This window comes from Strigops habroptila, chromosome 21 (genome assembly GCF_004027225.2).
Source record: "Strigops habroptila isolate Jane chromosome 21, bStrHab1.2.pri, whole genome shotgun sequence".
Lineage (NCBI taxonomy): Eukaryota > Metazoa > Chordata > Aves > Psittaciformes > Psittacidae > Strigops > Strigops habroptila.
In genome coordinates, this window is record NC_044297.2 from 4,919,533 (window position 1) to 4,946,462 (window position 26,930).

At 54.3% G+C, this 26,930-nt stretch overlaps 1 protein-coding gene across 3 annotated transcripts in view; it reads left to right on the forward strand.

Annotated features, from left to right (window-relative positions):
- PEBP4 (phosphatidylethanolamine binding protein 4) overlaps nucleotides 1–26,930 on the forward strand; it is a 71,033-nt gene that overhangs the window by 36,039 nt on the left and 8,064 nt on the right. The gene's annotated exons all lie outside the window — the stretch shown is intronic.

Below are 26,930 nucleotides of genomic sequence, written 5' to 3' on the forward strand. Positions count from 1 at the left end.
CACATGGTGTCTCGTTGAAATGCAGATCGTTGGGGGGTATATGGAAGTCTTGGCTCCGAGGAGCTTCAGCTGACAGGCTTATTTGCACACTGGCTCTAAAATAACCATGTAGGCTTTACATGACACCTTCTGTTGCTTTGGTGCAGAGAGGGGCTTGCAAGTGCCTTTCTCCAGGAGGGACGGGGCAGCCGGCACGATGGTTGGGGGCTGCGAAAGCAGCCCATCACCCCGGCATCACCCAGGCTTTGGCGTCCCCCAGGTTGGAGCGAGGCAGCCCTGGCAGCACTAAACCCCATTCTAGGTGCTGCAGTATGTTGGCACGTGCCCAAGGTTAGGTTTCGGCTCTCAATTTGCTTTCCCAGGTGGGTTTTTGGGGATGGAGCATCCCCATCCCAGCGGTGCCGCTCGCTGTTCCTTACCCGCCGCTGCTCCGATTGTCAAACACGAGAGATGCTTTCACTCCCATTCAAAATAATTTAAATAAAAATGTTGCTACAAAGTGGAATAATATCTTTTGATGAATGTTTTTAAAGCCCTTTAGGTTTTCATGGTAATTTGCAGTGTAAAATTATTTAGAGATAAGAGCCAAATTAGCTCTTATAGGCGGAGGTCGATATGTCCCGTTATCCATGCAAGCAGTGTTTAAATATAATCAGCCTTTACTCTAATGCAGCATAATTGTTCATTTGAAATAGCTTTTTTTTTTACTTCTTTTTTTTTTTTCACTCCATTCAATGAGTCATTAAAATATTCAAAGGATAATGCAGTGAATTGGAAATGAATTTATCACATTATCCTGTATATACTGTAGAGCATCAGGTAACTAGGCAGAGTCGGAACCAGTTTACAGAGCAATCCAGTAAACAAGGCTTTCCATTTTGTATTCAGCGGGGGAAAGAGAAAAGAAGGGAGAAAATACTGCCCTTCAAATGGAAAGCTTTCCGTCTTTATTCCCCCTCCTCGGGGAGGAAGAAGGGGGAGGGAGAGAGCAGCAAATTTGTACTCCACTAAAGCCTTGCTGCTTTAACTTTATTTTTATCAAAATATGTTTGTAACAGAAAGTCGTTATGGAAACCAGTTCTGCCAGCCGGGAGGAATCCTGCGCCAGGCTGGAGCTGAGCGGGACCCAGGCACCACGGGATGGGGAAACTGGTGCTGGTTCAGCCTGGAGAAGAGAAGGCTCCTTAAGGGGAGACCTTAGAGCAGCTCCAGTGCCTAAAGGGGCTCCAGGAAACCTGGAGAGGGGCTTTGGACAAGGGCCTGTAGGGACAGGCCAAGGGGAATGGCTTTAACCTGCCAGAGGGGAGACTGAGATGAGCTCTGAGGCAGAAGCTCTTCCCTGTGAGGGTGCTGAGGCGCTGGCACAGACTTTTCCCAGAGAAGCTGTGGCTGCCCCATCCCTGGCAGTGTTCAAGGCCAGGTTGGACACAGGGGCTTGGAGCAACCTGCTCTAGTGGAAGGTGTCCCTGCTCGTGGCAGGGGGTTGGATCTGAATGAGCTTTAAGGTCCCTTCCAACACAAACCATTCCATGATTCTATGATTCTAAGTGTGTCAGATGTGGTTGAAGTAGAGCTATTCCCACCCCATCACCATGGCATTGAACAGCTTCTCCCCCCACAGTGCATGCACTGCAGTTGCTCCCATGGCTTTGCAGAGCAGGGTGGGATTCCCATGGGTGCGGGACCTGTGCAGGTGGGTGCTGGGGGTCCACAGCATCCCTGCTTGGTCCCAAAGGTCCCGGCACCACCAGCATCTTCGCCTGCTCCTGCAGTTGCATTTGTCAGTGCGTCTCTCCTCGCCGGCTGATAAACAGGCTCCGGGTTGCAAGTGTCACCATAGAAACAGGTGCTATCTTAAGCAAACAAGGGCTTTATTAACCTTAAAAGTTACAGGATTTTTGCACGATTAGAGGCTGGGGTGGGAGCTCCGGGGGGCCGGCTGCTCGCCCAGGCACATGGCCCCAATGCACATCCCTCTCCCCATCCCAAAGGGACACTGGTGCTCCAAAGCTAACTTTTCCCCCGTAGTGTGTTTATGCAGCACATGGTTTGGGAGTCAACTGTAAGCAATATGCTTGGATTTAGTAAAAATAACAGAGAGCAGCTGATAATTGCTGGCTACTGTCATTCTGCTCCTACGGCCACGCTGGGGATGCTTTGGCAGAGCACTTGTGATCCAGGAGCATTCATCATGCCAGCAGCACCAGCTCTGGCAGTGAGGAGATAACTCTCGTAGGGGCAGGGGATGCTTTTTAAGGGGTTAATCAATGCTAGTGGGGAAAAGAAACAGCTCTTGGGTATCCTGCGGGCAGGAAGGATCCTCATTTTGGGAGGTGCTGGAGTGCCAGGGCAGGTTTCCCATCCAGCACCCACGGTCCCCATGTCCCTGAGTCACTGGCTGGCCTGTCAACACCGTGGGATCAGCAGTCCAGTGGGATCTGCTGCCCTGCATCCAGGGCAGATGTAACAGTCGATGCTGAGGTTCTGTTCCTCCACACTGCTCTTTCAACTCTGCTATTTGGTGATTGAACCAAGGGTTTGAAAGGGAAAGAACAGAGAGAAACGGTGGTTTAATTGATGACTTGGATCCTTGGAATAGTCTGTTCCCTGGTGTGAGTTTCTGTTGCTGCTGGTTAATGAAGCCTTTATTAAGGAAAAACTAAAGAAACAGAAGAGGTTGCTGCTTGGGCGTAGTTTTCTTTGCTCTTCAAGCTTCTTTGGTCCTCCAGAGGCACATGGCAAGGTCATGTACCCCCCAAAACACCTCACCCCAGCAGTGTGGGGAGCCTTGGCACTGCTGCCTTTGCCAGGCCCTGGTGCCAGCCCTTGGTGCTTGTGTGTCCCTGATGAGTTTTGTGTTGATCAGGTTTCCCGTGAGCAGTATCCCAAGTTGAGTGTCAACCGCTATTATTCATGCTCTGCAAACAGATGGGGTTTAATTGCTGTTACCGTCAGGCTCTCAGCAAATATCACATGAAAAGGGCTCTTTGGCTAATTGTTTTAAGAGAAGAGTTCAGAAGCAATGTATAGAAATCACAGATCAGATGTGTTTTAGAGAGCAAAGTGTTTGTATTACCTTTAAACATAGTCTTTAGGCAACAGCAGTAGGATCAGCGAGTGTACGCTGCAAAACCACCCCAGGGCCTGGGGAAGGGGAGAAAGGTGAGAGCCCAGGGCAAGCAGGAGGTGAGGAAAGTCTCTTTGCACAAGTACATTGGTTGCAGCAGCACATCTGCTTGCACAAGAGTATGTCTTTGCATAAGCACATGTGTTTGCACAAGGCCATCGAGTTGGCCGCGGCACTTCAGCCTCTTCCCTGCAGTGAAACCCCTTCCCTGTGGTTTTTTTTCCAATCCTGGAGTAAGGGCACAACTCCCGGTGCCTGCCCTGCTGCCAGGGTTTGGCCTGTCTTTGGTCCTTGTGCTTCCCTTTGCCGCTGTGGTCCATCAATCCTGGGATGGTGTGTCCCTTCCTGTGCTCTTCCATGAGGGAAACTCACTCTGCAAACCCCCAGCGTGCAAGAGGGTTAATCCCAGCGCTGCATCCCTGCAAATCCCATCTTGCTTGCCCATGTGAGCTGCTCTGGGCTCTTGCAGAGCTGCTGCTCACATTCGTGTTCGCCTGCCTTGTAATTAATGCTCCCAGGTAATTACACTCCCAAACCCCCTGAAAAGCTGCCACTAAGCAGCTCCTCCTGGGATGCAGCAGGCACTGAAAGCACATAGGGGGATGTACAATGGCTTTGCTGTGTCTTGGGGAATGGCAGTGGGGATGGGGCTCCACTGCCGGGACTGAGCGTGCCTTTGCTTGCTGCAGCCTGTTTGGAAGAAGGAGGAAAGCCACATCCGTCCTGGCCTTGAACACTTCCAGGGATAGAGAAGCTGTGGCTGCCCCATCCCTGGCAGTGTTCAAGGCCAGGTTGGACACAGGGGCTTGGAGCAACCTGCTCTAGTGGAAGGCGTCCCTGCCTGTGGCAGGAGTCGGAACTGGATGAGCTTTAAGGTCTCTTCAACCCAAACCATTCCATGGTTCTATGATTCTATGGTTCTAACGGCTGCAAAGAGGTTCCTGTAACCAGGGGCTGCCGGCAGTGAGCTGCTCACTGCTTTTTCCACCCAGCCCAGCCTGAACCCATGGATGCTCTTGGCTTTTTTCCCCTGCCATTGCATAGGGATGAATTCAAGGTGAAGCTGCAGTGCTGAAGCATTCAGCACCCAGAAACCCCTTTGGTTTGGGGGTTATTTGGGATGTTGCACTCACTGGGAGCTGCCCCATGAATCGGTCCCTCTGCCTTCATCTCCGCAGCAGGTACTGTCATCACGCAGATGGGAATGAAGGTTTTTCCCTTGATGCTTCTATTTCATTTAACATGCCAAGGCTAATAATTTGTCACAATTCAATAACGCGGAGGTTACAAACATGTTCGCTGCTGTTTAGTTAAACGATGGTTTGTTAATTAGCTGCTCTTAATGAGGAGAGATAAAACACACCAAAACTGGATGGGGATATTTGGCGGATTGATTTTATTTTCCAGCTGAGATGCTCCTGGCTCCATCCCAAGCCACTTCCCAAGCCGCAGAGTAGGTATCAGTGTGCTGAGGTGCATCATGGCTCAGCGCGGGCTGATGCTCTGCCGCATTGCCTCTCGCTCATCACAGGTCCCCAGAATGACTTTTCTGGCTCTTTTCTGCTGCTCTGTGCCTCCAGCTCAGCAGCTCAGCTCGCTGCTTGTTTAGTCTAAGGTGGTCGAAGGGGGAAATAAAAATTAGATCAAGAATAAAGTTGTGCCAATGCAATTAGGAGTTTGGGGCAATTTCACCCATCCCCATCAGCCAGAGCCAGGCTTTGATTTCACTGCTGACCTCATGAGAACACTTTGCCCCTGTTGCTGCCGTGTCCCGGCCACCCTGGGGATGTTTCATGCATAGTCTATGGAATGATCCCGGGGATGGGATTTCTCTTGTCTGTATCCCCCGCGAGCATCCGGGGAACGGCCGGAGGAGAGCGTCGGCTCCGTGCGCTCGCCAGGTCTACCTTGCGGAAGAGACGCTCATCAGTGATTAATCGGGCATGTGTGGCTGTGTGGGAGCGAGTTGTGTTGGAGGAGGGAACTCCTACAGCACCCCGGTCATGAATCATTTGAAAGGCAAATTTGTGCAGTTACCAAGGGAACGGAAGAAAGGAAGGGACTTCCCTTGCCGAAATGACTCGCGCTCTGATGCGGCTGAGAAAATCGCTCCCAAAAAAAAGAAAAAGGATTAAAAAAAAAAAAAAGGGAAAAAAAAACCAAACCCAACCCCGAGTCGAAGCTGTGACTAAGCAGCAGAAGTTATGTAAAGTGCTCGCTGGGAAGTGCAGGGGAGGGACAGCACATCCTGCCGCTGCCCACGATGGTGGCGGGGGGCGGCTGCCGGCCCCCGTCTCGCCTCCTTTGGGAGTGGGGGCGAAACCGCAGCGCTGGGCTGCTCCTTGCCTTGCTCATGCAGATGCTGAACAAGGCTGGTCCCCGTCCTTGCTGCCCCTCTTGGGATGGGGCATCATCGCCAGGCTGGGAGCAGGCACCTGCATCCCCACCTCTGCGTCACCCTCAGCCCCCAAGGAGTTGGTGCTGCAGCCAGTGTTGCACCAGGAAGAGTGTCCTTGTTCCAGCCAGTTTTGGGGTGCTTTTGGGGATGTGTGCCCCACATCACCATCAGCTGGATGGGATTGTGGAGCTGGGCTGTTTCCATAGGGAACAGGAGGATGCAGGAAGTGATGCTGCAAACTTCACAGTAGGGCTCGTGGTGATGCTCTTGTCAGCGGGAGATTCAGCACATCCCTGCCAGGGCCAGGGCTTGGCTCACGGCTGAGGGTGAGATGCTCTGCTTCCCATGGGAGCTCAGGCAAGGGCCACATACTCAGTTTGGGGCTTGGCATCTAAATTTAATGCTGCTCATCCAAACTGAGGGATGCTCATCCAAACTGAGGGATGCTCATCCAAACTGAGGGATGCTCGTCCAAACTGAGGGATGCTCGTCCAAACTCGGGGGTGCTCGTCCAAACTGAGGGATGCTCATCCAAAGGGCATGTGCACAGTGGAGTCACCAACCACGCCTCCGTGGCAAGGGGATGCACAAGGGACCTTAAAGCCTCAGAAATACGTGGCCCTGGGCTGTGTGAGGAGAAGCAGCAAAGACCTGCCGAGATCCGCCACAGCATCTCAGTGGAGCCCCAGCCACGCAGGGAAGATGCTTGGGAACTTTCCAGCTTCCGCTCGGGAGCCCCGGAGCCCGGCGGGGAGCTGCAATATCTCCCGAAAAGGGAATGCAGAGGCAGCTGCACGGTGAAGGAAAACCCTCTCCCTGCCCTCCCCTGGTGCCACAGACAAGCGGTGTCTGAGCGATTAGTCACCGCTCGCGCCGAGGCTTCCCTCCTCCACAGCAGAGCCTGTCCCCCCACACAAGCAAGCCAGCTGAATGCTGAATTGGAGTTCCTCACACCTACCCGGGTGTAGCCTTAAACGAAGTGACAGTGCCATCAAAGCTCTCAAGTCAGGCCCCGGGAGCTGCGGGTTGCTATGGAGCCTCTGGCTTCTGAGTGGAAAAGAAAGGGGAAATCAAAATATAGAGAGCTATAGGTAGTAATCCCAATGGCAAACCTGTGGATGCTGCCGGTGGTCCGGGTAGAGAGGGTGCAGGGATTGGCCTGGGGGGTCTGCTCCTGGATGGAGCCCCAAAAAGGTGGTTTCTGCCCCATAAAGGTGACAACACAGGCAAAGATTTGGTAGTGGTTAAGAAATCCCATGAGGCTCCTGTATGCCGTGTATGGGGAGCGGGGAGTAAAGCTCATCCCTGCATCCCGTGTGTGGGGAGGGCATAGCAAAACTCATCCCTGCATCTATGTGAGCAGGGGATAAGGAAGCTCAGTGTGGGAGGAGCATCCCATAGGATCCAGCCAAGGCTTTTTGCTCCCATGCTCCAACAGATGCTTGGGCTCAACTTTCAGATGTCTTAAAGAGCAGTGAATGGGTACCAGGAGCTGAGTCCCTGACACTGCCCATCACCTGGGGGAGCCAGGAGGTTTGTCTTCCCTTGGGAGAGGGAAATTACAGCTTCATTCCCGTCAGGACCAGCTTCTCTTCCCCACAGCAGAGGCGCCGTGCAGGAGGGAAGCAGGATATCATTTGTGGTTGCATGAAAAAGTCGTCTTATTTTGTTTTCTTATTCTTGTCGCTTTAGGTTCTATTTAAAATTTGGGTGTTCTGAGATGGAAACTTGTTTCGAAAGGGCAAAACCGCGTCAAGTTCCAGAAAATGGTGAAATGAGCTCAATGATGGCTGCTTGTTTTTATGTAGTTGGCAACAGTTGTCCCCCAAATCCCCCTGGATTGGTGCTGTGGCCAGGATCCAGCCCATCCAAGTCTCACTCTGCTGCTGCGCAAAGGAGCATCCTTTGTACCAAAATGCCATTTTTTCACCCCAGCCTCTTCACCAGGTGCGGCACGGGTGCATTCCCATGGGATTTGCAGCCCACCACCATGCCGGGGCCCCTCGCACCTGACCCCAAACACGTGTGTGGGCAGAGGCGATCGTTGGAGCCTCATCGATCCCGTCTGCCCCTAACCCAGCAAAAGGGCCCTTTGTCGATAGAGCATCAACTCTCCAACAGGCTTAAAAAGATCATCTCTGAGCGAGGGCTTTTAGTTCCCACCGATTAATTAGTGCATCGCAAATGACTCGGAAAGGAGGTGGCAGGTAAATGTGAGAGCAATTAAAGCTGCAGCGCCTGCACCCCTCCGACCCCTCTCCCGATGCATCGACCGCGCTCCGCAGCCTCTGGGGAAGCGATGGGGGAGCTGAGCTGGAATCACATCCCACCGGCATTGGGAAAGAAAAGCTTTCCCCAGCTTGGGATATGCTCCTGCCTCTCCGGATGGGCACAACCAGCCGGCTCACTTCTCCCCTGCAAAATGAGATGGGTTTATTCCCTGCTGTTTGTGAACGAGGGCCGGAACAAGGTAGGAGAGTAAGGAAAACCCTCCGCTGGCTTCCCTTGATGAACTGAGCTAATTTCTCTCTTAATGGTTAGCTACTGAGCTGAATGTGAGGCTTTCCTCCTGCACAGCAAACCCTCTCCCACACACAGACAAATAGGCTGAATATTTAATTGGAATTCCTCACACCTACAGGGTAAAGCCTTGTCAGTAGAAATATAGCCCATCGCCAGCTGGCATCCCCGCACGCCACCCACCTGATCTCTTAAAAAGAAATCCCTCCCTGTCCTCCCCCCTTCTCCACACACCCACAGCCCCCCCCCCCCCGACCACAGGAGGATGTTCCCCTCTTGATGCTGCCCCCAACTTCCTGGGATGTCCTCTCAGGGATAGGGAGGCTGTGGGAGGGTGCCTGGGAAGCGCCTGTCTCAGTGATGCCCATTGAGGAGGCACAGCCCTCGCTGGACCTGCCCAGATGTAGGTGCCAGGGTGATAGTGGGGACCCCACCGTGGTCCCCAGGCCGGTGGCAGGGGACCAGGAGCACCAGAGGGCACTGCCGGTCTGTCTGCCTGCATCTTGCCGTGCCGGTACCCAAGTGATGAAAGGCTGGGTGAAGCGTTGCCCAATGCTGCGGGAGGGCAGGCAGTGTGCCGGGGGTGCTGGCTGGCAGTTGGGGGTGCCAGCCCCCCCCATTTGCAAGCCCTAGAGCTTTCCAGGTGGGAATGCCACCATGTCCACTCCTAAAAATGCCTCTTCTTCCCTTCTCTATGCTGTCTTGGCCGGTGTGAGGATATCACCAGGCAGCATTGAGTGCTGCTGCTGTGCTGATGGGAGTGTGGGAGCTGAATCCCTGCCTGCAAGGTGTTCCCATCCAGGTGGGAAGCAGTTGGGTTGGGATGCTGGGCTCTCCCTTGAGGCTGTGGGTGCTGATAACCCATCCCACAGGAATCTCCCGGTTCAGATATTTTAGGGATGGCTGAAGCTGGCAGCTCACATGGGATCGTGTCCTCCCCATGCACTGGCCAAAGGGAGCACCCGGGTGCCAGACCCTCACCTTTTTTCCTGGAAAATTAAGGGATGTGGCTGTGTGTTCCCAGCTGGAGCACATGTGTGTGCACACACGGGATACTCGAGCGGTTTGAAAGCCTCTGATTGCTGGGCATGATATCTGGGCTGCTTGTGAGGGGGATGCTCAGTCCCATTTTGGGATGCACCTGCTTGACCATCCTGACTTGGGATCACGATAGGCATCACTGGGTTGGCACCAGGGATGTTGGCAGCTGTTGTTAATGCTCCTGCCCGCCCTTCCCACTTCTTCCCAGGGATCTGCAAGATCCCTGCCTCCATCCCAGGGTGTGCACCAGCTCCAGAGCATCCCTGGGCAGGGAGCTGGGGAGAGGGCAGCCAGGCTCAGCTCCCAGCAAAAGAGCTCATCCCAAGGGATGCAGAGCCCACAGAAGAGGGGGAAGAAGAGGAGGAGGAGGGCATCTCCTGTGACCCCCAGGAGCTGGAGTAATGCCTTTAGTGCTGCTGGGCTCTGCCAGCAAGGGCAGCGTTTGTATCCCCTCATCCCCCCAATACCTTCATTTGGGTTTGGACGGATCTGCTCTTTCCTCACCCCACATCTCTTCCATTTTTGCTCTTTCTCCCTCACTCCTCCTCCTCGTACCTCTCTCATCCCAGGTTTGAAAGCACCCCCCTCCATCCCCTGCAGGGACCTGCCGCCATCTGCGGTTTTCTTTCCCTTTCTTGGCTTTTTTTCCTTCTTTTTTATGAAGTTTCCCTATGTCTTTGTCTTAAGGAGCCAGGTTAAATATTCCGTAATCAGTGTAATAATACACCTGGACCCGCTCGCGAGATATCTGCCTTTTGTACTGCGACAGGACATTAATAGTAATTATTCTGCTTTGTAATTGGAGCTTTAAATACTAATTCAAACAGCCAGAGGAAAACCAATTAGTGCTAATTTATCTCTATGTGTTTTGGAGAGCCTGTGTCTGTCATACTGTGAAGAAATAGGTTGGTAATTAGTACAGTTGGGTGGTAGATAGAAGTAATTATCAGATTCTTTCATGTTCTTTAAAGGAGGAAAAAAAAGCATCTAAAGGCTGCATGACTCTTCCTTCCCGAGGAAGTTTGCACCTCGAAGGAAGGCAGAGCATGGTTCCAGCCAGCTCTGGGCTCTGCTTGCACGAGGCTCCTGGCCAGACCTTGTGGGCACCATGTGCTGTATGAAGTGATGGCTGATCCTGGGGACGGGATGCTTTGGGCACAGCCAGAGCATCCAAGGCCTCGTGTGCTGGGTTTAGCCCAGGCAGGGCTGATGGGGAGTCCTTGGAGGTGGCGAGTGGGACTGGTGCTGCAGGGAATGGCATGGGAACACCGGTGGCAAAGGGCTCAACAGGCAGGAGGAGCTGTGTGGTCAGAGGAACGCTGCCCACGACATGCTGGGCATGGATTGCACTGTGTAACTGAGCCATGGCAGTGTGCTTGAGCCATACCCTCTCGTCCGAGCTGTACAGGTGTGTTTGAGCCAGACCCTACGCATTTGAGCCATTCCATGTTTCTTGGAGCCATAGTTTATGTCTTTGAGCTGTACCTTTTGGTGTTTGAGCTGTACCCTGTAATGTTCGAGCCGTGCCCTAAGTCTTTGAGCCATACCCTGTGTATTTGAGCTGTACTCTATGCATTTGAGCCATACTCCGTGCGTTTGAGCTGTACCCTATATGTAAGAATCCTACCCCATGCATTTGAGCTGTACCCTATGTGTCTGAGCCATACTTCATGAGTTTGAGCCATACCTTGTGCATTGGACCCAAATCCTACGCATTTGAGCCATAATCCCATATTTCTGGATCCTACCCTATGCATTTGTGCCACACTTTGTGTGTTTGAGCCATAACCTATACATTTGAGCCTTACCCTGTGCCTCTGAACCAAAACCTGTGCATTCAAATCCTACCTTATGAATTTGAATATGAATCCTGCCCTGTGCATTTGAGCCATACCCTATGATTATGGAATCCATTCTGTGAATATGGGCCAGACCTTGTGCATTTGAGCCATACCCTGTGCATTTGGGGGGACATTGGTCCCGTCATCCCTGTTCCCATCGTCTCCTCCTGGCACTCTCACTTTGCTGCCCAGGAGGAAGCAGCACGTTCCTCAAGGATGCTGAGCTCTGCCACATGTTCCTTTTTGTTTCCCATCTCATTGGATAAGAGGATCTCAAGGTTTTCTGTGGAGGGAGGATTTGGTTCGTGGCTACTTCAATCTCTCTCCCTCCATGTTGTGCTATAAAAATTACATAATACATGGAGTGGTTGTTCACCCCACGAGGATGTTGGGCCGAGCCAGACCAGGAGTGCAGCAGGATCTGCAGGAATTCATTAATGGCCCATTCTATATTTCCATTCCTCTTTAAAAACCCAGTGGAGTTACCTTGGTAATAATAAAGTGCACGATTCCAGGAGGGAGGGAACAGATTCTTATTTGGATTACATGGATTTCTCCTCCTCCCCTCCTTGCCCCTTTTATTCCTGCCAATTTAAAATTTTTGTTTCGGGGGGGGAGGAAGAAAGAAAATTATAAGCAAATGCTAATGATGGAAAAAAAGCACCTTCTTTTTTTCCCAGGGAGGGGAGAAAATGCCATTGGAAGTCTTGTATCCAAAGAGATGCCGGGGGGCACAATATATCAAAGAAAATATAATACACCCAGGTTAAAACTGATGATTGCCATATAATTAGATGTGAACCATTGTGCTATAAATGTGTATTCTTCAGCGTGCTGTGATTTTACTGTAAAGGGGAGAGAGAGAGGGAGCGCGCGAGAGCGCACAAGAGAAAGAAAGACAGAAAAACACAGAACCCAGCAACATACTATAAAAAGCACTCTGTTGACTTTTCTGCTGTTTAGTATTCCTTGCCCGTACTCCCCCGGGAGTATGTAATTAGTGCTTTATGAAGAGTGCATTTAAAGCAGTTTAATATTCACCTCATTCAGTCTGAAACAATGTGATCACTGCTTAGACAAATCACTGCTCCTTACTGACATCCTCTGTCAGTACATTACCTCTGAAAAGACCTTTCAAGAGGCTTGGATGTTAATTAGTTGTCTATCATGTATAAACAGAGCAGTGAGCAGAAGGGCTGCACCAGGCCAGACACACAGGGAAATACTGGAAATAGGGGGTGCTTTTTTTTTCCCTCCCCCTGTAATGAAAATTCCCGGCTCTCTCAGCCCCCGCTCCCCCGGTTGCTGGCGCTTCGCAGAGCTCTGTGTGGCCTGGAGTGGAGCCTGGGTTTCCCTGCTGCTGGGTGCCCTCCCGGGAATGCTGACCCTGCGGCTCTGCAGGGAGCTGCTGCCAGAGCCTGGCCACTCCATGGAGCATCCGCTGCTCTGGATGGGCACCCGCTGAGCTGCCCTGCTGACCCCAGAGTGTGAGCATCCCAGACTGCATCCAGCCCTGCATCCCAGCACTACATCCCAACCTGCATCCCAGCCCTGTATCCTGGCCCTGCGTCCCAACCATGCATCCCAGTGCTACATCCCAGCCCTGTCTCTCTGTCCTGTATGCCATCCCACATGCCATGGGTGCCCTTCCAAGCAGACAGGGACAAGCAGCTGAATTCCCCTTGGCTCTTAAGCCCCATGTTGCCACTCCCTTTGGAAGCATTTGTTGGTGCTGTGGTACTTTCTTGAACATGGCAGCACTAGCTTCATGGCCAAGCTGCTCAGCCGGACAGACTAGGGATTCTCCAACGTCTCATGGTAGAGGATATTCCCATCAGGATATGGGCATGGCAATGCCTGAGGGCTGGGACCAGGTGCCTGCCAGTGCAGGAAGGTGCTTCAATCCTAGCACTGACACCAGTTTAGTGACTGAATGCACTGAACTAGTGCTTCCGCACCTATAAAATGTGGTTCCTGACACCCACCCACTTCCCTAACATGCTTGGGAATGAACGGATGGGAAATACTATAGGAAAAGGAAGTATTGCTATTTCAAATGGAGTTCAGCTTAGCACAGTGGCTTTCCCTGTCCGAAGCCCTGTTGGTGTGCTGCGTGCTCATGCTATTGATAAACAGGGGAGACTTAGGCTGGATATAAGGCAGAAGCTCTTCCCTGTGAGGGTGCTGAGGCGCTGGCACAGGGTGCCCAGAGAAGCTGTGGCTGCCCCATCCCTGGCAGTGTTCAAGGCCAGGTTGGACACAGGGGCTTGGAGCAACCTGCTCTAGTGGAAGGTGTCCCTGCCCGGGGCAGGGGTTGGAGCTGGATGAGCTTTAAGCTCCCTTCAACCCAAACCATTCCACGATTCCATGATTCTATGATGCTGATAAGCAGCTCTCACTGGAAGAGATGCTGTTGCATCCATCCTCCATGGCACCACCACAAGGGGACAAGGGTGGAAGACCTGGCTTAGACACCCTTATTGCACCCCAAACCATCTCATTAGCTGTTCAAAGAGTCTCTTCCCGTTTTCCACCGTGCCAGCCCCGGTAAAAGGTCTGGCAGATGACAGCAGCCACCTCACCCTGCCTGCCCTGGCTTTATCTCAGGGAAATCCAGCAGACTGGGGTCAGCACCGGCCCCGCTGTGCATCGTCATTCCTCATCCAGCCACATGCCTGCAGGATTCTCCCCACACTGCCTGGGGCTTTCCCAGGGCAGCTTGTCCCCCATGAGCATCCCTGCATCCCTGTTGTGTCCCCAGTGTCCCCCTGCCCACTCTCACAGGGTGCAGGTTGGGTGCAAGGCACCATCCCAGGAGATGGTCCTGTCTCTGCTCATGATTCCTCAAACCCGGTCTCCACAGGAATGGAGGACCAGGAGCCACGGGAATCCTATTACCAGCCTCCATCTGGCAGCCCCCTTTGCTCACAAGCCAAATCCAGCAAATCCAACACTTCCCGTGGCCGGGGCAGCCACTTGCTCCCCATGGAGGTGTTTAAGGGGCAGGCAAGGTCCAGCGCTGTCCTTTCCCTTTGCCAAGCAGCAGACACAGACTATTGCTGCTGGGAGCAATAGCCAAGGCTTGAAACCATGTTGTGGTGAGAGTCTCCTGCACCCCATGGCCAGGGTCTCCATGGGCCACATGCCATGGTGGGATGCACCAAGCATCCCATGGGATGCTTCCCAAGCCTCCCTCCCTTGCCTGGCCATGGAGCAGCTGCTCCACACCCTCCAGCTTGGGGTTTTTCCCCCTTTCTCTCCCTTTTCCACCAGTTTGTTTCCCTGGTTCTCTTAGTCACAAAGGTGAGGCCCTGACAGAGACACAGACATCAAAAACAAGAGGTGATGAAATGCGGGAATAATTAAGTTGCAGTAAATCACTGGGCCCCAGTGGCTCGGTGCCAGCGCTGGGGAAACTGGAGCATGAAGGAGCTGAGTTATTATTAATAATCACCAGTGCCCTCGTGAACAACAACCTATTTTGCACCTCTCTGTACCAAAGGAGTGGGAAGGGAGCAGCCGGTCGTAGGGACTAGGATGGGGAGAGGACCATGAGTGTGAGGGACAGAGCAGGGGACGGGAGCTCTCAGTCTCCTCTGTGCTGGCTCTGCTGTGCGCGGCGCTGCACGTCCCACTGTCCATGGGCATATGAGGGACCCAAAACAAGAGGCACGTGGAGCTGCTGGAGCGAGTCCAGAGGAGGCCACAGAGATGCTGCGAGGGCTGGAGCAGCTCTGCTCTGGAGCCAGGCTGAGAGAGCCGGGGGGGGGGCAGCCTGGAGAAGAGAAGGCTCCTGAAGGGGAGACCTTAGAGCAGCTCCAGTGCCTAAAGGGGCTGCAGGAAACCTGGAGAGGGGCTTTGGACGAGGGATGTAGGGACAGGACAAGGGGAATGGCTTTAACCTGCCAGAGGGGAGACTGAGATGAGCTCTGAGGCAGAAGCTCTTCCCTGTGAGGGTGCTGAGGCGCTGGCACAGGGTGCCCAGAGAAGCTGTGGCTGCCCCATCCCTGGCAGTGTTCAAGGCCAGGTTGGACACAGGGGCTTGGAGCAACCTGCTCAACCTGCTTGTGGCAGGGGGTTGGAGCTGGATGAGATTTAAGCTCCCTTCAACCCAAACCATTCCATGATTCTGTGACCGGATCCATCCCAGGTCCATGGCTCTCTCAGGCTGTGCTGGCCGTGCTGCAGGCAGCCCAGGGCCAGAGCAAGTCTGCTCCCGCCGCATCCTCCACGCAACCCTGAGCCTTACGCAAGGGCAGCTTTATCCTGCTGCCATCAGGGCTCATCCTCGCACCAGGGTGCAAGCGAGAGCTCCCATTCCCAGTGTGTGGGTGAGCCCGGTAGCCCCGGGCTGGGCATTGCACAGCTCCTGCACCTCTGCTTGCAGGCTGTTTGCACCATGCAGGCTGCGATTGCCTGATGTGCAACACCCGATGGGCAGATGATAGCGGGCCAGCGTGCAGCCAGCTTAGCTCCAGCTTTGCAGGGTGTTTGGAACACATTCTCCCTGCATTGTGCCAGACTTTCACCCTTTAAAGCTCTTGGGAAGGTGCTCTGGGGGTGCAGGACTTGCTGCCTTTGCTGCTCTGCAGCTCTCTGGGTCTCACTTCAGTTATGTGCTTTGAGGACCAAGGGAAGCCCCCCAGCACCCATCACTGGTGGAGGTGGTGGTGGAAGGGGTGCTCCAGCTCCCACAAGCCTTCCTGGGTACCACTGTGCTTTGTGGGGAGAGAAAAGAGACCTTAGTGCAAAGACTCCTCCTGCAGTGAACACTAAATCGATGGCTTCACATTGCATAGCCGGGCAAGGCTCCTGTTAGGGTTCGGTCACACTTGGCTCCATCTCTGAGCAGGCTCTTTGCAGGGTTTGGGTTGATTTTGGCTGCCACGTGGCCATGGGCAAAGCCTGGGCCCCAGCTTGCATCGCCATTCCTACCGGCACGTGTTTCGTGTGGGAACCATCCCAACCTGGTCAAAATCCTCCCTGGCGGGGTAAACCCGGCGGTGTCGACACTGGGGAGGGCTGTAAATGTAATGTCTTTGTAAAACCTTTAAGCCTCCGTCTGCAACGCGCAGGTAAACCTTTAATTCCCTGACAATGCAGAGCTAACTCCCAGCTAAATCCCTAATTCCCGCGCTCCATAGCCCCATGAATTCGGCTCTCTGCAGCCCAGGTAGTGAGCAGCATCGGCTGCAGCATCCGCACTCTTTGGGTATGGTCTGTGTGCTCCTGGTGGAGAACTCCCCTAAAACAGCTGTGCCCCAGGTTCTGGAGCATTTACTCGGTTGATTGAAATCCTTAGAATGCCTTTTGCATCTCTTCAGAATGGGAATAACGGCAGCTCCTGCATCCCTGCAGTGCCCTGAGGTTGCAGCGTGCAGGGGAGGCAGGGAAGGAGCCATCCAAACGCAGTGTCCTGGCTCCAGGCCAGCTCTCCTGCCCTCTAAACTGGCTGAAATGTGACATTTTGGGATGAGCCCATTCCCTGCTCCGGTGGGTGCTTGTGAAGCATCACCAGCATCCCATGAAGGACTTTCCCCTCAAGCCAGCCTGGTCCATAGGGAAAGGGAGAGAACCAGGCAGCACGGAGCAGGCAGCAGGGACACCGAGTGAGCCTGACAGGTTTGGGAGCTCATCAGCATGATGATGACAGCTCTGGAGATTGCTCCATGCGGGTCCCAGCTGCTGGGAGAACGTTTCTCAACCTGGAGAAACCTGTACGAACGACCACCCTTTCTTAAGCAATTTTCCTGACTCAAGATCCCACCCCAAGTCAGGGGAGACGGATCTCTGCTGCCTCTTACAAAACATCTCCATCCAAACAGGTTTCCCCATGAATCCCTCTTCCAGAGAAGTTTTCTCCCCTCTTTTTATAGGGTGCCCCTGGGTGCTGTTGGCTCTTCAGGAGGGTATTTGGTGTTGGGTGCTGTGTTGATATGACTTGGCTTTCCTTAGCTCGGCGGCTGAGGCCACCCATTGCATCAAGCACAGATTAGCCCAAATCCTGCCCTTTATAGGACTTTCCTGAGGAACAAGGGAAGGGAATGGCTCTTCGAGGGACTGGGCAAATCCAGGCGAGGGACCATCCGGCAGTGCCGGGGGATGCTCAGCCCTTCTATGTATTAGTGGCCTAAATATTGACCTGGAGCAAATCCAGAGGCCAATTCCATGTTCACCTCCCCTGGATTCACAGCAGATTCCTAACGGAGTCAATATTAGATTATAGATAAATGTTATAATTATTATAGATGAGTAAAATTTGCTATTGGTCTGGTGGTCCTGGTGGGCTCCAACCCCTCCATAACATACCCTGGATGGGTATGGAAACGTGTATCCTGAATGGCAACATCTGCCGTGGCTCCCAGCCTGCGCAGGGCACTGAGAAACTCCTTTGTGCCTCTCGGGGATGACCCGCCACCACCTCGCGGTGTCCACAGTGCAGGGACTGGGGAGGGAAGGGTTACGCAGCCCCATCTGCTCCTCTCCCCATTTCACAAGGGCGGGTTTGGAGTTTTACTACCAGTTTCAGACAATGAAGGTGTGTCTGCGCTCGGTGCCTGCTTTGCCCGGTGTGTAGGCGTCGGGTTCAGCACCGTCTTGTCAACACTTGAATATGTTGAGCATCACTCACGGGGCATTCTGTAAGAAACCTATTAAGTTAATTGCTGAGGCTGGTGTGTGTGTGTGTGTGTGTGTGTGTGAGAGAGAGCTTCTCCTCTAAAAACTTGGCTTTCTTCGCTGCAAGACACTTCTGATGCAAGCCCCGGCCTCTTGGGGTGATGACATCTTGTCTGCTGCTGTAACTGGTACAGGGCTCATTGTGCTGCGTGTAGGACCCGCACCCAGCCAAATGTAGGGACGTGCTTCAGCTCCTGGTGGTGGCCACAGGAACAGGCTGGGGAGGGGTTAGGGTGTCGATCAGTCTTAAATTAGTGGGGTTTAAACCCAAGCCAGGCTGTGCTGTCTGTGTGGGGACAACTCAAGCATCCCTGTAGGCAATAGCAGCTCTTGCAGTCAGCTTATATCATCATTTCTGCTCAATCTGGGTACATGGGAATATGCAGTTTTATAGATTCATAGAACCATGGAATGGTTTGTATTGGAAGGGACCTTAAAGCTCCTCCAGCTCCAACCCCCTGCCACAGGCAGGGACACCTTCCACTAGAGCAGGTTGCTCCAAGCCTCATCCAAACTTTGACCCCTTGGTTTGGGAAAAGGGCTGGGAAGGGACCTCTTGGTCTTTATATTTGCACTGCCACCCACAAGTGGCCCAAAATAACCAGGACTGGAGGTGGGGAGCTATTCCTGTTGGGGCTGGGGGGGGCTGCCCTGGCCCTGGTGGCAGGAAAGCATGGTTCATGCGAGGAGATGGCACAGAAACAGCCTCCAGCAGCACCTATGGACATCCCTGGGGGGACACCCACTCTGCTTCTCCTCTCCCTGCTTCCCACATGCCTTTGCATCCTGCTGGACAAGGAGCCGTGGGCCTGAGCCCCATCCCAAACAAGAGCAGGGCTGTTTGGGGGGTGATGCAACACAGCGAGCAGCAGCACGTGCTGAGGTGCCCAGCCCCAGCCTTTTCCCCATGTCCTCCCCCTGCCAGGCTGAAGCGGGGCCCCCGCACCCCTCACCACCCCCAAAATACCTAAAACCTTCAGTTTGCCCTCGCTGGAGCCCAAGGCAGGGTATAGGGAGCAGGGCGAGTGCTTGGGAGGCACATGGGGCATTGCACAAACAGCCCCTGGCGCTTGCACGCGCCCCAGGTAGGGCAGCTCAGCCCCCTCCTTCCCGCGCCGGGAGCATCCCACGGGAGCCCGGATCCGGTGGACTTTTATGGAAGAAAGGGAAGTCCATGGCACAGCCGGAGCAGCTTTTGGCAGCCGCAGCCGTGCAGCAGCAGCAGCGCTGCTGGGTTAACCCCTCATCCTCAGGATGGGTGATGCCAAACTGCTCCCTGCGTCATTCCAGCCCCCAGGCATCTGCTGGGGTGCAGGTTTGGAGGTGGGGGGGGAGTCAGCAGCCCTGGCGTGGGTCTGCCCTGAGCCGAGGGCTATGGGATGCTCAGCAGCCAGAAACGCCGGCGAGAAGGCGCGCTTGGCTCTTTCCCATCATCTAAATCAATGCAAAGGACTCACGAGCATCCCAAAGCTCTCATCCTTCAAGAATCCCCCCCCTCCTTCCCGAGAATAATAACCAGCAGGAGGGAAGCGGGGGGAAGAACTCGTGCTGCTCCAGCGAAGGATGTTTCCTGTTGGAGTTTCTCCCGTCCCAGGGGCAGCTCTGGACTCTCCCTCCGCGTGCTGCCAAGTCCCGCTGTCAGGAAGCAGCTTAAGGGGAGGGGGGGGCACGGCAAGGCCGAGCCCACGGCAGCCCGGATGCGCTGGCGGGGGCCAGGCAGCTCATTCCCCTCCCGGCAAATCCCAGATGGGGGCTGTTGTCATCAGATGCAAAAGGGAGACTTTGGCCAACGGAAGGAGAGAGAAAGAAGTTAAAGAAAGAATAAAATCAACCTTCTTCCCACCCCCAGCCCCACGCTCCTTCCCCAGCGCTCCCATCAGATTAGAGAAGCCGAAATAGCCAAGTTGGCCCAGAGCAGGAGCAGGGCTGGCACGCGCGGGCTTTGATCCACCCCCGTGCCTGGGAAGGTGGCTGGGATGGGGATCAGACACCCCAGGGAGGAGGAATTTGCAGGGGAGGTTTGTGGCGTGTGCGCCCCGAGGTGCCCCCCAGCCCTGCTCGGCTGCCAGGGTGGGATGCGGCATCCCCGTCGTGCTCAGCATCCCACCTTGTTGGTGCTCGTCACTGGGTATCACCCCCCAAAATCCAGGCTCAAGCCCCTGTTTCACACCCTGGGATTTCAATCCCAGTGGTTGCTGGTACGTCAGTGTGGACCCGGCCTTTGTAGCATCACATCAGAGCTTGGAGCAACCTGCTCTAGTGGAAGGTGTCCCTGCCCGTGGCAGGGGTTGGAACTGGCTGAGCTTTAAGGTCCCTCCAAACCCAAACCATCCCATGATGCTTATGATCGCCAGTGCAAAAACCCGCTCTGAGATGCAGGACCACTCTGGAGATGCTGCTTTTGGGAAGGCTGATGAGGTTTTTCAGTGTTCCTGCAGCACAACACGAGGTGACAGGGCTGTATGGTCATCCCTAAGAGCCTTAGGAGCAGCCACTGCTTGTCCTGTGCACCGAGCATCACCCACCGTGCTCTGCCCTCCTCTCCATCCCTTCCCTTTGGATTAGAGTGAAGCTTAGAGCATCTCTGCAAGCCTGGTTATGGCTCACGGAGGGATGTGCTGCTCACACAGGAGAGGTTCAGGCCCACGTGCCCCACAGACATGTTTATTGCTGTTTACTACAGCTCGGACAGTCCTTGCTGGTGCTTTGCAACCACCAAAGCAAATCTATTCCCATCCCCAAAGGCAAAGCAGGCGGCAGAGCCTCTCCACGGGCACATCCTCGCGGCTGTCCCCAGGGCTTGGTTTCAGTGCAGGCTCCACTCTCATCCTCACGGAATTGGGCTACAGGCCTTTAAATGACTGAATTAGGCAAAATTTGGTGTTTCTCCAAGAATCCTCCGGAAATCTGCTGCTGGAAAAGCAAGCTCATCTTAAAGCTACACGCACGCAAACAAGTTTTCCACTCTCAAGAACTGTAGAGACTTGGGATGGAAAAGACCTTTTCAGTCCTACCCAGCCCTTTTTCTGGCCAGTTCAAGCTTGTTCCCTGCGTTGAAATCTCAAGGACTTTACTCATGGCTTTGAAACCTCTCGTGGTTCACCTTTCTCTGGAGTTTTTGTGGTGTTTTGGAGGTTCCTCATCAGAACTGGGGGTGATGGGGGTGCCCTAGCGAGTGCTGAAGGTATTGAGTGGCCTCCTGCTTCCATGGGGTGAATATGGGGAGATCCTGGTGGATCTCCTGGAGGAGAACCAGGCAAAGTGTGGAGCACACAAGGATGCAGGGATATTCGGGGTTGCCAGTGGCATGTTTGAGCAGTGAGGTACAAAACCTGCCTTTCTCCTTCATCCCCCCACACCGGAGCCATCCTCAGGCCTTCCTCCTCCTCCGAACCCAGCACCTCTTCCCACGCCAGCATCCGCCGTTATCCCACTGGCACCGAGGAGGCAGGGGATGCTCATGGGAGGTCCTGGTTGGATCATGTGTGGGATGAAGCCCACCACAGCCCTCCCCTCGACGGGCAGCGGGGTCAGGTTGACTCATCTGGCAACCAGCTCCTCCATGAGCTCGCCTGCAGTTGCAACACTGCTGGGATATTAAACGCAGGCAGCCACGGAGCCCGGCATCCACGCGGCTTCCTAACACACCCCTGGGGTTGCTATCAACATCCCTGTTGTTCTTCGCAATCGCAGCCAGCATTTATCATCCCGGTTTTACAACAGAGGCCCAGGGGCTGGGAGATGGGGTGTAACCACGCAAGGATGTGATTGCAGCGCTCTCCAGAAGGGTCTTTTGGGGTGCTGCAGGTTGCAGCCACCCCGCTGTGTGCCTGGTGCTGCGCCAGCTTTCAGCCACTGCAAGCAAGAGCAAGACATCAGTCAGAACTTGTACGGCCCTTTCCATAAGCTGATTTAAATAAGCTTTTTAGTCAACCAGTGCAATTTTCTCACTTAAGCAAACCCTGACACTTCTCCACCAGGGATCCAGGAGGGAAGGGGGTAGCAGGAAAACTCCTTCACGCCGTTTCTTGGCAAGCCAGCCAACCTCAGCTCCCAAATCCATCACTGCGAGTGTCCTGGCACAGCCACGTCTCGCGGGCCCTCCCGCAGCAGCTTGGCTGCACGTCTGGGGATGGAGCCCAGCATCCTGCATCCCGTTTCCCCCAGCCCCAACCTTCACAGCACAGGTACTTCAGTAAAACACACAAAACCTCCTCCTTTCTCAACACAAGGGTTTTGGCTGAGGTTTCCAAACCATCCCAGTGTCATCACAGCCTCCACCCCACAGGCTTGGACCCCTCACCTAGATCCATAAGGAAAGGTGCAGATAGGCACCGTGTGTGCCAGCAACGCCTAAGCCAGGCAGGAATCTCTCGCTCGCTGGAAATCCACCCAGCAGAGCCTCCCTCTTTTGAAATGGGATATTCTGGCACTGGAAACACCATCCTTGGCCTTCCAGGAGGGAGGCAGGAGCCTGGGCTCTGCATCATGTGGGTCCTCAGTGGTTCGGGTTATTAAATGCAGCATTTTGTCCCTGCTGCTTTCACGTTCCTAGATTAAAAAACCTTACAAAGAGCCAAACACGGAGGTGATTTATGTTTATTTTGCTTACTTAATAACCCTGTAGCACGTCCTTCCCTGGGGCATTAGGGTGTATCAGACAAGTCATTTAAATTACAACCGTGCCTGATATTTATTTTTTAATATATTTTTATGAGAGCCTTCCCCATTTATAGCAATCCAGCAGAAAGCCAGACCACGCCAAGGAGCTGTAATCATACCTAATAATCCTCAGAGCCACCAGGGTGAATGGTTGGGGTTGCTGACCCCGGGAAGCTGGAGCAGAGGCTCTTTGGAGCCGTGCTGGAATGGTGACATTCCAACCTGGCTGCCGTATCCTGCTCCAACCTGAGCAGAGTGGTGCCTCCATTGGGGACCCAAGAGTGGTGATGGGACCCCTCAAGCTGCTTCTGCTCCTTGGGGGCCCTCGGGCTCAAAGGAGCCTCAGTTCATGTTTGAGGATGAGGCTGTGTAGTGCATCAGTGTGTATTTGTGCAGCAGCATCTATCTGGTGGTCACTGCCTGGTGAGAAGCAGTGTCCTGGCAGGATGCTGGTGTTAAAAACACCCAATTCCGATGCTTGTAACCGTGTCATTCCACAGACAGGCAGATCCAGGGGCTGTGCAGCACCAGCTCCCTGGGGTTCACCCACTGAGGATCTGGATCTGCCCCAAAGAGAAGAGAACGCACCTTTTCCACTCTTTCTGTGCCTGTGTGTAGCTTGGCTGTAGTTTATCCAACTTCCATGCACAGACTGACAGTAGACAAGCCAAATAGCACCCGAAGTGGTGAAAATCCATGACAGTTAAAGGGAATTAAAGTCCTGGGCTTGGGCTATGGGTAATTTGGGGTTGGCAGCTGGGCAATGGCATGTATCTAGCCCCATGTAGCTCAGCACGACACGGTGCTGGACCACGCATCGCTGGAGCCTGCTGAGAGGAGCGGGAGGCTCTGGAGCACTGGATTAATCTCCTGCTATTAATCATTAGCAGGCATGGAAAGCAAAGTGTCTGGGCCATTAGGAGTTAGGCTGGAAGCACAGGGTACCTGCGTTCCAGTGGTGCTGAGATGCTGGGAGCATCCCTGCCTCCAGTCCGGGGCCGCATCTCCAGCGGAGCCAGGGGAGCGAAACTGGCTCTGAGCAGGAGCTGAGAGCCCTGAGTCATCCCCAGGATCTGGGAACTGGGGCTATGGGGAAGCATCGGCAAGCTGAGGATAACATCTGGGATTGGGAAAGCTGGTCTGCTTCCAGTGGGAAGGGGAGGTTTCTCTGGATGGGGCATGATGGGCTTTTCTTCCATCAACTCCTTCCATGTCTTCCTCTGTCATTTTCTATTTCTACTAATTCCTTTCCCAATGGAAAGAACACGAGCATTCAGTGGCATAACATTGGAAATAACAGGATGTGACATGTATAATAAAACCAGGATTTGCATGGAAGGGGCCGACGGTCTCCTTTGGGCTTGATGGTGATTGGAAAAGCAAGGGAGACCCTGGCAGGGAGAGGGTTGGAGCAGGATGGTTCGGGTCCATCCCATGCCCCAGCACAGGGATCAGCATGGAAGCGAGCTAACATGTGAACAGGCAGCTGGAAACCCTGGGAAACGTTGAATTTTGGGAGTGCTGAGAGCTGGCCAGGCCCTACCCTGCTCTCTCCATGCAGAAATAATTGGAGGGAGAGTTTCTCTTGGACCAGGTTTTTCCTCACATGCTTTTTGTTGGGAAGCAGGATGAGCCTGAATTTTCCAGGGAGCTGGGGTAGGAGCGGTGCTGGTTTTGGTGGAAAGGAGGCAAACCCAGAGTGTGCACCTTCCCCTGCAAGGCCGTGGTTGAACAGATCCGTATCCAGCCACGATCGGCATCTTATTCCTTTATTCCATGTTCCAGCCTCCGTTGCACTTGCAGGAGGCTGGATTGCCATCCCGGCAGCTCTGCCCTTCCCGGGATGCTCCTGAGAGCCAATTCATAAATCCTGACCCCATTAGAAAGATCACAGAAAGAGAGAAAAGCAAATCTGGGCTCCTGGCTGCACCGGCTTTGAAGCTGCCTTCCCCCCTGTCAAGCCGGCGTGCCGTAAGCGAGCAGCGCAGGAGGAGCCCTGTTTGTTTGGGGATTAACTTCCCCACTTGGCTAATTGCTGGTTAATCATATCAGCACCTCGCCTGCTCCCCATGGGATGCAGCTCCCGGCGCCCAGATGGGTCCCGTGGGGTCCCATGGGGTCCCCGGGGTGCGTGGGTCCAGGCTGGGGCGTGCTCCCGGCCAGGCAGCAGCAGCCCAGCCCCGCTCTGCTGCTGGGTCCCATCCGTCATCTGTTTGTCCTGGTCCCCTGCCAGTGATTGTGCTGATTCCCACACCCACTTTCCATAACCCTGCGTCCTCGCCCGGGCGCATCGCTGGCGCACTCGCCACCCATCCCTTTCCCCTCCTCTCCGATGGGATCAGACACGTTCTGGAGAGGGGGAAGAAAGGAAAGGAGGGGAAAGGAAAAAAAAAAAAGAAAGATCAAGAGGAAAACAGAATGTGACTCATTGCTTTCTTCATTTATTTGTATTTATTTATTCCTTCCCCTCCGTGCTGCGACGTGCGGGGCTGGCCGCAGAGAGCAGCAGTGTCCAGCTTGGCAAAGTGGTGTTGGGAATGGGGTGGGAATAGTTTTCTTCACTCTTTTAGTCAAGGGGAAGAGCACAGAGTGGAGCTCCTGGCACAGAAACTGTGTGGCACAGACTTTTAAGGCTGTCCAGGTCTCCGCGTGAGCATCCCGCCCGCATCCCACACCCCACCAGCACAGCATGGACCGGAGGGTGGAAATATCTAATTCCACCTCCTACACTGTGTCCTCGGCAGGGGAAAGAGAAAGAGAAGATAAAAGGCTGGGAAGCTCAAATGGTGTCATTAGGAACTATTAATGCTCTCATAAAAGGGCATTAATAAACACGGCAGCGCATCAGCGTCCATTAGCTCCGCTCCTGGCAGGGATCTTCGGGATGAGATGCTCCCCTCGCCCTCACTGGCATTTCAGCACAGGCAAGGGGCTGGAGCGGGGGGCTTATTCCTCCCTGCTGGCAGAATCCAGCTGCAGATCCCTCTCATACTGGGGTGGCAACTCGCAAGAGCAAGTGGGGCTTCACACCAGTCCTGCCGCCAGCAGCTCGTGCCCACTGTGTGCAGAGTGTTCTCCCTTTCCTCCACAAGAGCTGTTTACTGCTAAATAAAATGAGGCAGGGTTTAAAGTGCTCATCCCCAACTTTCTCCCTCCCGCCCTCTTCCTGTTCTCCTCTCTTAAAAGGAGCTTTATCCTTTGACTCTCCCATCCCCGCGGCTAGCCAGAACCCACTGCATCTCGGGGCAAGCAGGCAACCCACATCAGCAGGCAGGAAAACAGGGAGGAGGCCCGGCTTCTCCCGATAAGCCCATGGCAAAGCCAGGAATAGCAGCAAGGTCCCCGCACGGGAGCAGCCCTACCAGGAGCAGGGAAAAGCCTCAGTCCCTGCCTTTGAAGAGCAGGGGGCTGGCAGCCGGCCCGGCCACACGGAGAGCTTGGGGTGTGCTGCGAGCCTCCCCTGCCAGCCCGGCCCACGGCCGGGACCAGCACATCTGGGGAAGCAGGCACAGCTGGGTAGAGCAGATGTGCGCATCTGGATGGAGGAGGGATGCACATCAGCTGGGCAGAGCGGGCTTGCACATGTGGGTGGGCTGGTAAATGCATCTGGGTGGAGTGGGCACGCACATCTGGGCAGGTTGTGCTCGCACATCTGGGCAGACTAAGCAGGGGGAGCAGCCCCATGGCCTCGTGTTCCCCCCGACACACCCTGGGGTGCTTCTCCTTTGGCTTTTCCCTCCTCCTGTGAACCAAAGCACCCAAACCTGCCAAGTCACTGCCCAAAATCTTAGTCATTGTCTCCCTCCCATTGGGATATTCTTGGCTCTGGCTGCCAAGGTGGCGAGCCAGCCGTGGGGAGCTGATATCCAAGGACCACGAGCAGGCACTTGGCTTCCCGCTGGCCTCAGGCCACTCACAGGAGCCTGTCACTGTTGGTGACTCAGTGCAAAGCAGGTTTCTTGTTGGGGAAAGCAGAGCTTTGATCCCGAACATCCCAAACCAACCGTGTTCCCTGCATGCCCTTTTGCTTCCAGTTATCTGATGCATCTCCCTTTTCTTTTTCGGGGTAATAAGTCCCAGGGCAGGTTGGGATGGAGGAGCCCTGGCAGGGCGCGTGTGTGGGCAGAACTGGAATAACGGGTGCTGTAGAAGAGAATTTAGGAGCGCTGGGGGGGGCCGGCTGGGAATAGCACAGCAGGTCAGGGGTGAGGTGGCTTGTGCAGGGATGGGATGTGGCCAGGGGTCTTGCCGTTGCCTCCTTGCCATTAATCGCATCCCAGTGGGATGGTTGGTGGTCTCGGCAAAGCCTCCCTCCTCCAGGGAAGCATCCCAGGACAGGGATGGGGATTCAGGCACACCAGGTGATGGGGCGCCAGGCAGGAGTTTCGTTTCAGAGCAAAAGCACCACGATGGAGCAAAGCTTTGCCATGGGAATGCTGGTGCAAATCACCATCATCCTCCACTGCCAGCCCCTTCCCACCCGGCATCATTCACCCTTCCTGAATACTGGAACTAAGGCTTTTAACGGGGCTCTTGTGGCTTTCCCATTGTGGCACAGTCTGGATCACCGGTCTGGATCAGCAGTGTGCTCCTTCCCAGGAGAGGATCGCTCCCCAATGACCTCTGCAGGGAAAACACCCAAGATGTTGGAAACCAATTCCCT